Consider the following 8,622-nt stretch of genomic DNA (forward strand, 5'->3'; position numbering starts at 1 on the left):
AAGGTTGGCTTTGAACGGCTGGTTCCAATACACGTCCGCCGGCTGCAGTATGCTCGTGCAGCCAGCCGGCACGTATGCAACGTCCGTCTCCCGCTCGTCCAAAGCATTCCTTGCTACCTGCGTCTTATGAATAGGCGCTTGGTCTAGCACCAGCAACCGCCTCACGTCGTCGGTGTTAGGGCCCCAAACCCTCGACAGCCACTCTTGGAACTTGTCGGAGGACATCCACTCGTTCTTGGATGCAGTCACATGGAAATTTGCTACAAGAAAAAAAAGGCGATTAGCGCAATCTCGCTACCCCACGATTAAAGAAAGAGAGAGAAACCCACCTGGCACATGAAGCTGCATAAAAGGCTTAGTCGGAATCTTGCCGCTCGGCTCCTTCAAAATAACGAAGGCCGGGAGTTTGTGGCCCGATGCGCAGGCAGTCAGTGAAACTGTGAAACCTCGCCGGGCACAACCAGTATTGGTGATCCTACTGAATTTTCCCCGATAATGTTGTTCGTTCAGGAAGCCGGTCAGTCCATGCGGACCATTGTCTGGTCCATGTTGGCCATAATGGAGTATAGCCGTGATGCAATCGCAGCTCGTTCACGGATGACCAAAAGGCACGCGCTGCTTTTGCATAGTCATCTGGCGTCTTCTGGCTTTCATTTGTTGCCTGTTGCATGGAGATGCTAAAACGCTGCTTCCACCTGGCAGTATAATGGGTTGAAGCATGAAAGTTTCCTAGCTGCAGGCTCCTGGCTATACGCAAAGCCTCTTCTGCGAGCAGCCTATTACTAACAGCGCGTCTGGCACTTCGCTCGTGCTCAAAAAACTCTAACAGGGCGTCTACCTCCTCACTAAACAATGGAACACCGTTGCTCAGCTTGCGTCGTAACTTCGACTGGCCGAAATTTTTTTGCAGCAAGCTTTTGAACTCGCCATCCCACTCGCGGATCCGCTTCCTATCGATGTTGAAGTGCCACGAAGTCTCGTGCACATTTTGTCCAGTTTGGCGATGCCACTGCACCACAACAATTTTCCTGGCAACCATGTAGGAACGCATCACTGGCAAACTGACCACAATGAACAAATGGTGACTGACGACGTTCACGGGTTCACGCACGCCAAGCCTAATGCCTATGGCTACGGCTAGAGCAATGGCTAGATGGCTAGAGACGAAGAGAGAGCGCCAGTGTTGTGTAAGCGGGGGGGGGGGGGGGGGGGCGCTTGCTCGGAATTTTACGGTACTCAATCCTTATTCCCCCATGTGCGGCAGTGCTGACAGGCAGACCATGATGCAATTGGAAGTACTAAAACATAAAAGACGAAGTTTGCTTTTAGGTTGTCATATAAAGTTTTATACTGACTCGTGTGAGTGTTTTTAGGTAGCCATATCTGTTTCAGATGCTGCGTAAATTTGTATACAATGTGTTTCTATAAGACATGTTAGTAATAAATTTGGAGATTGTGTTTTCACAAGTTACTTCGTGTGCATTTTAGCAGGTGCTGAAGGTCATAAAGGAAGTAAACTGCCAAGCCATAACTTTTCAAAGAGAGGCTTATTCCAAGTGTTTGAGCACCTACACAATTACTACCACCTTGATCACAGATCAGTGAGTGCATTTACATTGAAATCACAGTTCATCTTTCTAAATAAAACTTTTACTTACTAACTCCATTGCCAAATAGAATTAACTTTGCCACCTCCTGGAAAAAAAGCACAGGGCTGGAGTGGTTGCTTCAGTATTCTCGACACGAAAAACAATTCATTTTAGTGTTTGCTACACGATTCTACCTTTTCAGTGCCCCACTGAACATTGAACTTGAACTTTATTTTCGTATCTATACAACGTACAGATGACAGGGGCACAGACAAAAAGCCATAAAATTGGCTTGACTAGGTCTGCGTTCCTTATTGGTTTCTTTGGCAACACATTGCAATGCGTGCATAAATACAAGACATGAAAAGATGTATTGGAAAAACAATATAAATATAAGCAATGTGGATAAATGGGACTATTTATACATGGTTACTTTTGCACGCCGGCAAAAAATTGACATGAATGCAGAAATTGTAATTGTCATACAAGTTACAAAAAAGAACAGGAAAACAACGAAATGCAGACAACATAAATCACTTTTCATTTAAGGGTAACATTCACAGAAATACAAAGCTAAATAAGTCACTGTGCAATTGCAGCTTAGAATGCATGTTCATCAGAACAAAACACACAAAGAAAAGCACTAAGCACACACGCGAATAACAGTATGAATGGCAAGTTTTGGCACCTAATTGAAATGATAAGTATGCCGGTTAATGAAAAGAGTTAAATAGAGATGGCAGTGCATGGCGCAGCATTTGATTCCCGTAGTTAGTTCTTGAGTGCGGAATATGCGAAGTTTCTCTGCGACGTGTACTGTTAGCCTTAAGTGCTCGAGAAAATTAGTGCTACCTTTTTATGTATTGTAGACCGATTTTATTGGCGTTATATCTAATTACTAACAAAAAAGATGTTGGTAATATAATTTATGCAATACAGTATAGTGCCTTGTGTCACATTGTAGGTTCCTTTTGCATACCCTCTCTATCATGTCCTCGTGCTTGGTTAATCCTAAACCAATTCATTTATCTCTGGCATCCACCAAGCTCTCATGTGATATGACTGTCAACCAACTCCTTAATGACTGCTGGTTACTGGGGAAAAAAAAAGTGAGCACTTTGGTTAAATGCCTGTACCCATAGCTGCCGTGTGCGCGTGCAGGCCATCTGTGCTGCGAATTTTTTCACCGAAAGCATGTGCACGCTCACCTTTCTTTGCGTCGTGAGTGCTTAAGCAAAATATTTGCCGGAAACATAAAAATATGTTTATTTACATTTTATAAACATTCACATTTTATTCTGTGAAGTTACCTGAAGTCACAGTTTCACAGTGAGAAAAATTTTCAAGCACGCAGGCATGTGCAGAGAGGCACCACACTTGTTGCACTCCCAGCGGCTTTCGCTTCTATTTCCTTTAGCCCTACACACTTGGCGTTGTCTTGAGGGGTTTTGTTTGACAGGATTTGGTGGGATCTGGCATGGGAAATGGGCCCATTCGATTGCCTCAAGGCGCATCGGTGATGACCCAACAGTGTGCACACCCAGTGCTGCCGTCCCTTCAATGATTCCTTCTGCAAGATTTACCTTCCATTCAATATAACATCCTTTCTTCCCAGTGCTCTTAGCTTGCAAAACGTAGGAATTGTAGATAGCAGTCTCAAGAACATAAAAAAAATTTCTTGTACCCTTTTGCATACCGCTGCATAATGGGAAAAGATGCCAACTGCTGGTCTTGACGGTCAGTGCCTCCCATTTCCTTGTTGTAGTCTTGTACAACTCGAGGTTTCAGCACTGGCTCATTCTCTTTGTGCCGCTTTTTTCCAGTGTCTATGATGTCTGCTTCTCTTTGGCAGGTTGAAAGCATGGTGGCGGGTTTCCTGTCCTTCCAGTGCATTGCCATGATTCCATGAGAGAATGAAGTTTTGTACTCGCCCTTCTTCAACTTCAGCGCTTTGAATTCTTTCGGCATATTCTTTCTATGTGTCCTCACTGTTCTCACTGTGTTTGAATCAGCACTTCTGAGAGCCAAGAAGAGATTCGGTGACGAATACCAGTCGTCCGCATAAATAGTGCAATTCTGTCTCCAAGAAGATCGATTACAGTAGCCTCACTACACAGCATTGAGCTGGTTGCACTTGACTATGTGTCTCGAGCCGTGTAAATTCTATGTTTGGGCAAAGATTTTGTACTGTTTTTCTGTCATTGCCTGTGCATTTTTCTTGGATGTCGGACCAAGAGATTGGGCAGACACTACCACAGCAAGCCAAGGCTGTGGAGGGCCGTGGAGCAACCCAGAGAGAGAGGGACTGAGATTTTGCCAAAGATCCGAGACAGAAAAGATGAAGAAAAGTCAAGAAAGTCTTGGAGCACAAAGGCATTGCAATTCAAACAGTGCACCCTTCATTTCCTTCTGCACCCAGGATAATGGCACTTCATCTACGCGGAAAGCTTTTCATGCCGTGGAAAGTGACCTACAAGGTTGCACTGTACCTTGTCAGTCTTGGTCTGCTTGGCTGCATTCCGTGCTGGCCTTTATTTTTATGTCTGAACTCTGGCTTGATCTTTAGCGAGCTTGTATCTGCTTTGGTGACCACATTGAGAATAGTCACCTTGGACTTGAAGATCAAGGCTCTCTTGCTTTAGAGTAATGTCCCTTTCAGGGTGTCTCTCTGATCTTCAATCCAGCTGTTGCAACATGCCGGATCTGAAAAATGAGTGAAAACACTAATTGTCCACTTGTAAGTGCTGAATTCAATAGTAGGAAATATAACGATCGATGAGGTAGACTGCTGTGCCTTCTTACGACCACAACCTTGTGCAAGTTCTCTTGATTGCGGTGGCATAGGTGGGGCATTCCACTCAGCTATTCCACACTAGGTCTGCACGAGCAGTGTAGACCGAAATTTGTGCACCTGTGTGTGACATGCGCAGTTTCCTGCGCGCCCGCATGTGTTCTAGCAGTGCATATTGAGTAGCCCCAAAAGGAAAGTTACGGTAGCGCAGAAACATGAAAAACTTCTAGTAAAGTGATATTTTGAATAAAGAGATTTCGTTATAATGAGGGTTTACTGTAGATATATCAGTTTTGGTACTGTGTAAGTTTATATACAGGTAAAACTAGATGCAACAAACTTCAATATAAAGAAATTTTCAATATAACGAAGTATATAGCTGCTTGTCCATAGCACACTATGTATTTAGAACCTCAATAAAACTAATTGTGTTTATACTCAATTTCAATATAACGAAATTTCGCCTGCTGCCAAGAAGGAATACTGCGACAATAAATGGAAACTTCCGCGGACGCAGATGGTCACATGGTTGAATTACAAGAGGCTTCAAGGCGGCTGTCTGGCAGATGTCGGGCACGCGATTTTTTGGTCGAGTGACCCTCGCAGCAGTGCACGCAGGCCTGCCCTTGGCTACGCGGTGGCTCCTCACCGCTGATTGCGGCGGGCGCTAGCTCCAATCACGAGCCAGGTCTGTTACCTGCTGCAGCTACCTGTCCCTCATATTCTTCCTCTGTTCCTGATCTAGTAAAGCAAACAGGCACACTTAGAAAATTTGGCCGAAACATATAGCTTAGAATAATGACGTGTAATAAACGTCCGGAACACTCCGGGCATAAGAATTGCACCAGGAGGAGGTCCAAACTCTCCTTAATGCTTCGGACCTTCTGTGCCACTTGGGTGAGGTCGTCCAGTTTTTCAGCGACCTTCACCCATCGTGGCATCGTCAAATAGATTTAGGGAAATAACTTCTAAAATAATTACGTCTTCAAAGGGTATATATCGCCCGCGCAAGTGCATAACGGGCGGGACAGCAATTTTGTCGTTTATATGGTTCTGTTTTTCTTGGCTTGTCTTGACTTGGCGTATTGCGCCGTCGGGGTAGACCGTCAACCCCGAAACTAACTCAAGGCCCCCGCGTGCTGCTGTGATGTCACGCATACGGCATGGGCCTTGGAAATTGCGGTTACCTCGCGCGGTCTTCTTCAGCAGGCTATGAGCGCGCTCGTTATCCAAGGACCGTCAATACCATCGTTTTGGTTGCGTAAGGACCATAATTAGGACTACTATTAGCGAATAGTTTGCTGAAAGAAACACTGGAAAATACTTTGTTCTATGGCTTTGCATGTGCATAAATGCGTCAGTCCTGTGAAGGCCACGATGAATGTTATGACGTTGCGAGCACAAGTAAATTTTACCGCGATACCTGTATGAAAATCTCTTTTTGTCTGATCATTTACCACAAAATATTTATCTAGTCACCACAGCAGCGATACATTACATTTAAAGCAGGGTAAAACACATAGCTTATTGACAATGCAGAGGGGAAAAAAGCCAGGAATAAATGGGTACAGGTTTTCAATAAATGAGTGATTTATTACAGGAGATGACACAAATGTAGAAGAAATAAATGCTATAAAACATCCTAGCAAAACGAAATAATGCTGTTATGCAATTCTACCAGCCTGACAGACCTGCATTTACAAAATTCAAAATAGTTCAAACAAAAAGAAAAGCATGATGGCAGTATGTATTTCTGCACCAAGTCACTTTTCATTTCTGCAAGGTTTGCAGCTTTCGGCTTTCTTTTGGAATATTCCGGTTGTTGTTTGCCTTTGGGAGCTTTTGCTTTCCTTTCGGAGTAATCAGTTTGTCATTTGCTTTTTTGCACAAAATTGTTGAGCAGTTTATTAGCCGTCGCACTCAAGATATGATGATGCATGACCTCCTGTGGGGAATGACCAGAGTCACAGATGTCAAGGGCCTCAAACTTTTTGAGATCACGAGACAAGTGCTACCAGTGCCTCCTTTTGGTTGGCCAGAGCAAGAAATTGCGAAGCGTACTGATCGCCTCTCAGCTTGTCGAGGATAATTTCTGTGAAGTGCACTGCATTAACTACTACTGCTTCTGGGAATTTCAGTCCACCCCTTAACATTCCTGCAATCAGTATGTTTTCATCCCAGTCCAAATCTGTGTTTTCTAACACAAGGTTTTCCTTACAAAATGCGCACATCAGCTTCAATGCACATGTGCACAATATCCTGCAACATAAGTCACAGCTGGCATCCTTGAAGCTTTTTTCTCGATGTCCGCATTAGTGACTTTAACATGAAACTGCTCATGAACTGAATCAGCAGTTGCCTTTGAGACTGGTCGTGCTATGACCTCCAAGTCGGGAAGATCGAGAACTTTCTGCAGCCTCAGCTTGCTTTCAGACTCTTAAATTTGTCCAAATGAGACATGATACTGAGAGCCACTCAGCTATCGGTACTTTCCAAACCTTTCTTCGAGAGAATCCATCTGGAATTTCCCAAGCAGCACATATTTAAACCCCACCTGCTGCAAACAGTACAATGAAATATCATGCAGAGCATGGCTTGTGTGGCCAAGAGCCATGTGCGTTTCTGCTGTGAAGTGCCCTGCATCATGCTTAAGGCTGGCCCAGTAATCAAGCCACTCCAGTATCTTTCCAAAAATTCCAACTGGGGGTAGGATGCTGAACTTACTGGGCACTGCATGTCTTCTCGCAGGCGCTCATCTTTCCTTGGTGTTTTAACATTCACAATTCGCCATGAAGTTAGAATTGTGGCTATAAAGTCAGCAGTTCCTTTTGCATGTTATATGTTCGTAGAGTTGAGTGCCACAATAGTTGATTCATTGAAAATTCACAGTGCAAGCTTCGCATTTTGCCGTTCCATATTGGATGGATCCAGTGCCTTTAAAGACAAAGTAAGTGCTATCTTTAATAGCTCATTTCGCTCGGTATCATGTAACTCATGCAGCGCTTTAAATGATGCTGTGAGGATAGGTGCTTGGGGTCACTGCTATTCAGGTCAGGAAAATATATGCATTTTCCCATGTTCCGCTGGTTCAGCCAATTATTTATTATAGACTTCAACACGTGAACCATGTCTAAAATAAAAAAATAGTATCCGAGATGGATCAGCTGGATGCTGATACACAACGCTTGCCTTAGGAGGGTTTGCAAAAAACTTCATTGCTTTCCGATTTATCGAGTTGTTGTCCGAAACAACTGCTGTAACTCTGAATCCAATTAACTCTAGGTCAGTGATTAGTTTTCTTAAGAATTTGTGCTGAGTGCTAGTGTCAATCTGGGCTACGGGTAGAATATGAACATCTTTGTGATTTGAGAGAAGGCTCTGAACCATGAAAACATGAGCTTTTTTAGCTGGACCACGAATTGTTGGCAGCAGCACCTGCGATAAACCGACCTTTGTAGTCAAAGTATGCTTGTAAACGGATCTCATCCATCATCAGAGTCCCAGTTCGTTCGTGCTCTTTCATCACATTTAAAATCGACTTTGCGTAGTTTAGGAAACAAGAGTCGTGCTGCTCTAGAGCAGGGCTCAGTTGATATGAAGAACAGAGACGCCGTATGGTAACAGGGTGGGCAACACATAGTTGCTATGCAAAAGCTTAAGTACTTAGGATTACAGGGACTTGGGAACGATGACACGGGCTCCCCACAAAAGGCATCCTTCATGCAGACTTAAGTTCATTGCAGTTGCCAGACAGCTCACCAGCATCCTTTTAGCAGCTCCCATCGCCAGGGGTCTCTCAGCATGTTGTTGAGTTCGGTTCTATAATTGCAGTGTTCTGACAAACATTTCAAGGCCGCAACAAAGTTGCTGACTGCTTCTCCTCCGAGCATGCCACTTGTGTTTAAAGGATTTCTACCATGGAATGATTGCATGACTTAAAGAGAGCGCTCGACTAGACAGAAAGCACTATATTTCTTTTTATTAGCTTAGAGTGTGCTGCGCTATATGGTAAAGGGGGTTTGTTGGCTCTTGGCTCATGCATCCAGCACGCGTGATCATCTTTTACCCTTTATTGGACGTAACGAGGCAACAATTGTTATCTTGTGGAAGAAATTTTTAGCGAGCTATTGATCACTTCTTGATTCCAAAAAAAAAAACAATCCGAAAGCCGACAAGCCGACAAAAAGTGGGACCTATATGTCCCACTGTCCAATTAAGTCACTTTGATCAAGTGGGACTCAT

The 8,622-nt window shown here is 44.0% G+C and overlaps 1 pseudogene; it reads right to left on the reverse strand.

The window, feature by feature from the left end:
• Window positions 1-2,905: 2,905 nt before the first annotated feature.
• On the reverse strand, window positions 2,906-4,881 carry LOC125945775 (piggyBac transposable element-derived protein 4-like; annotated as a pseudogene).
• Between the last annotated feature and the right edge of the window lie 3,741 nt (window positions 4,882-8,622).

Source organism: Dermacentor silvarum, chromosome 5 (genome assembly GCF_013339745.2).
Source record: "Dermacentor silvarum isolate Dsil-2018 chromosome 5, BIME_Dsil_1.4, whole genome shotgun sequence".
NCBI lineage: Eukaryota > Metazoa > Arthropoda > Arachnida > Ixodida > Ixodidae > Dermacentor > Dermacentor silvarum.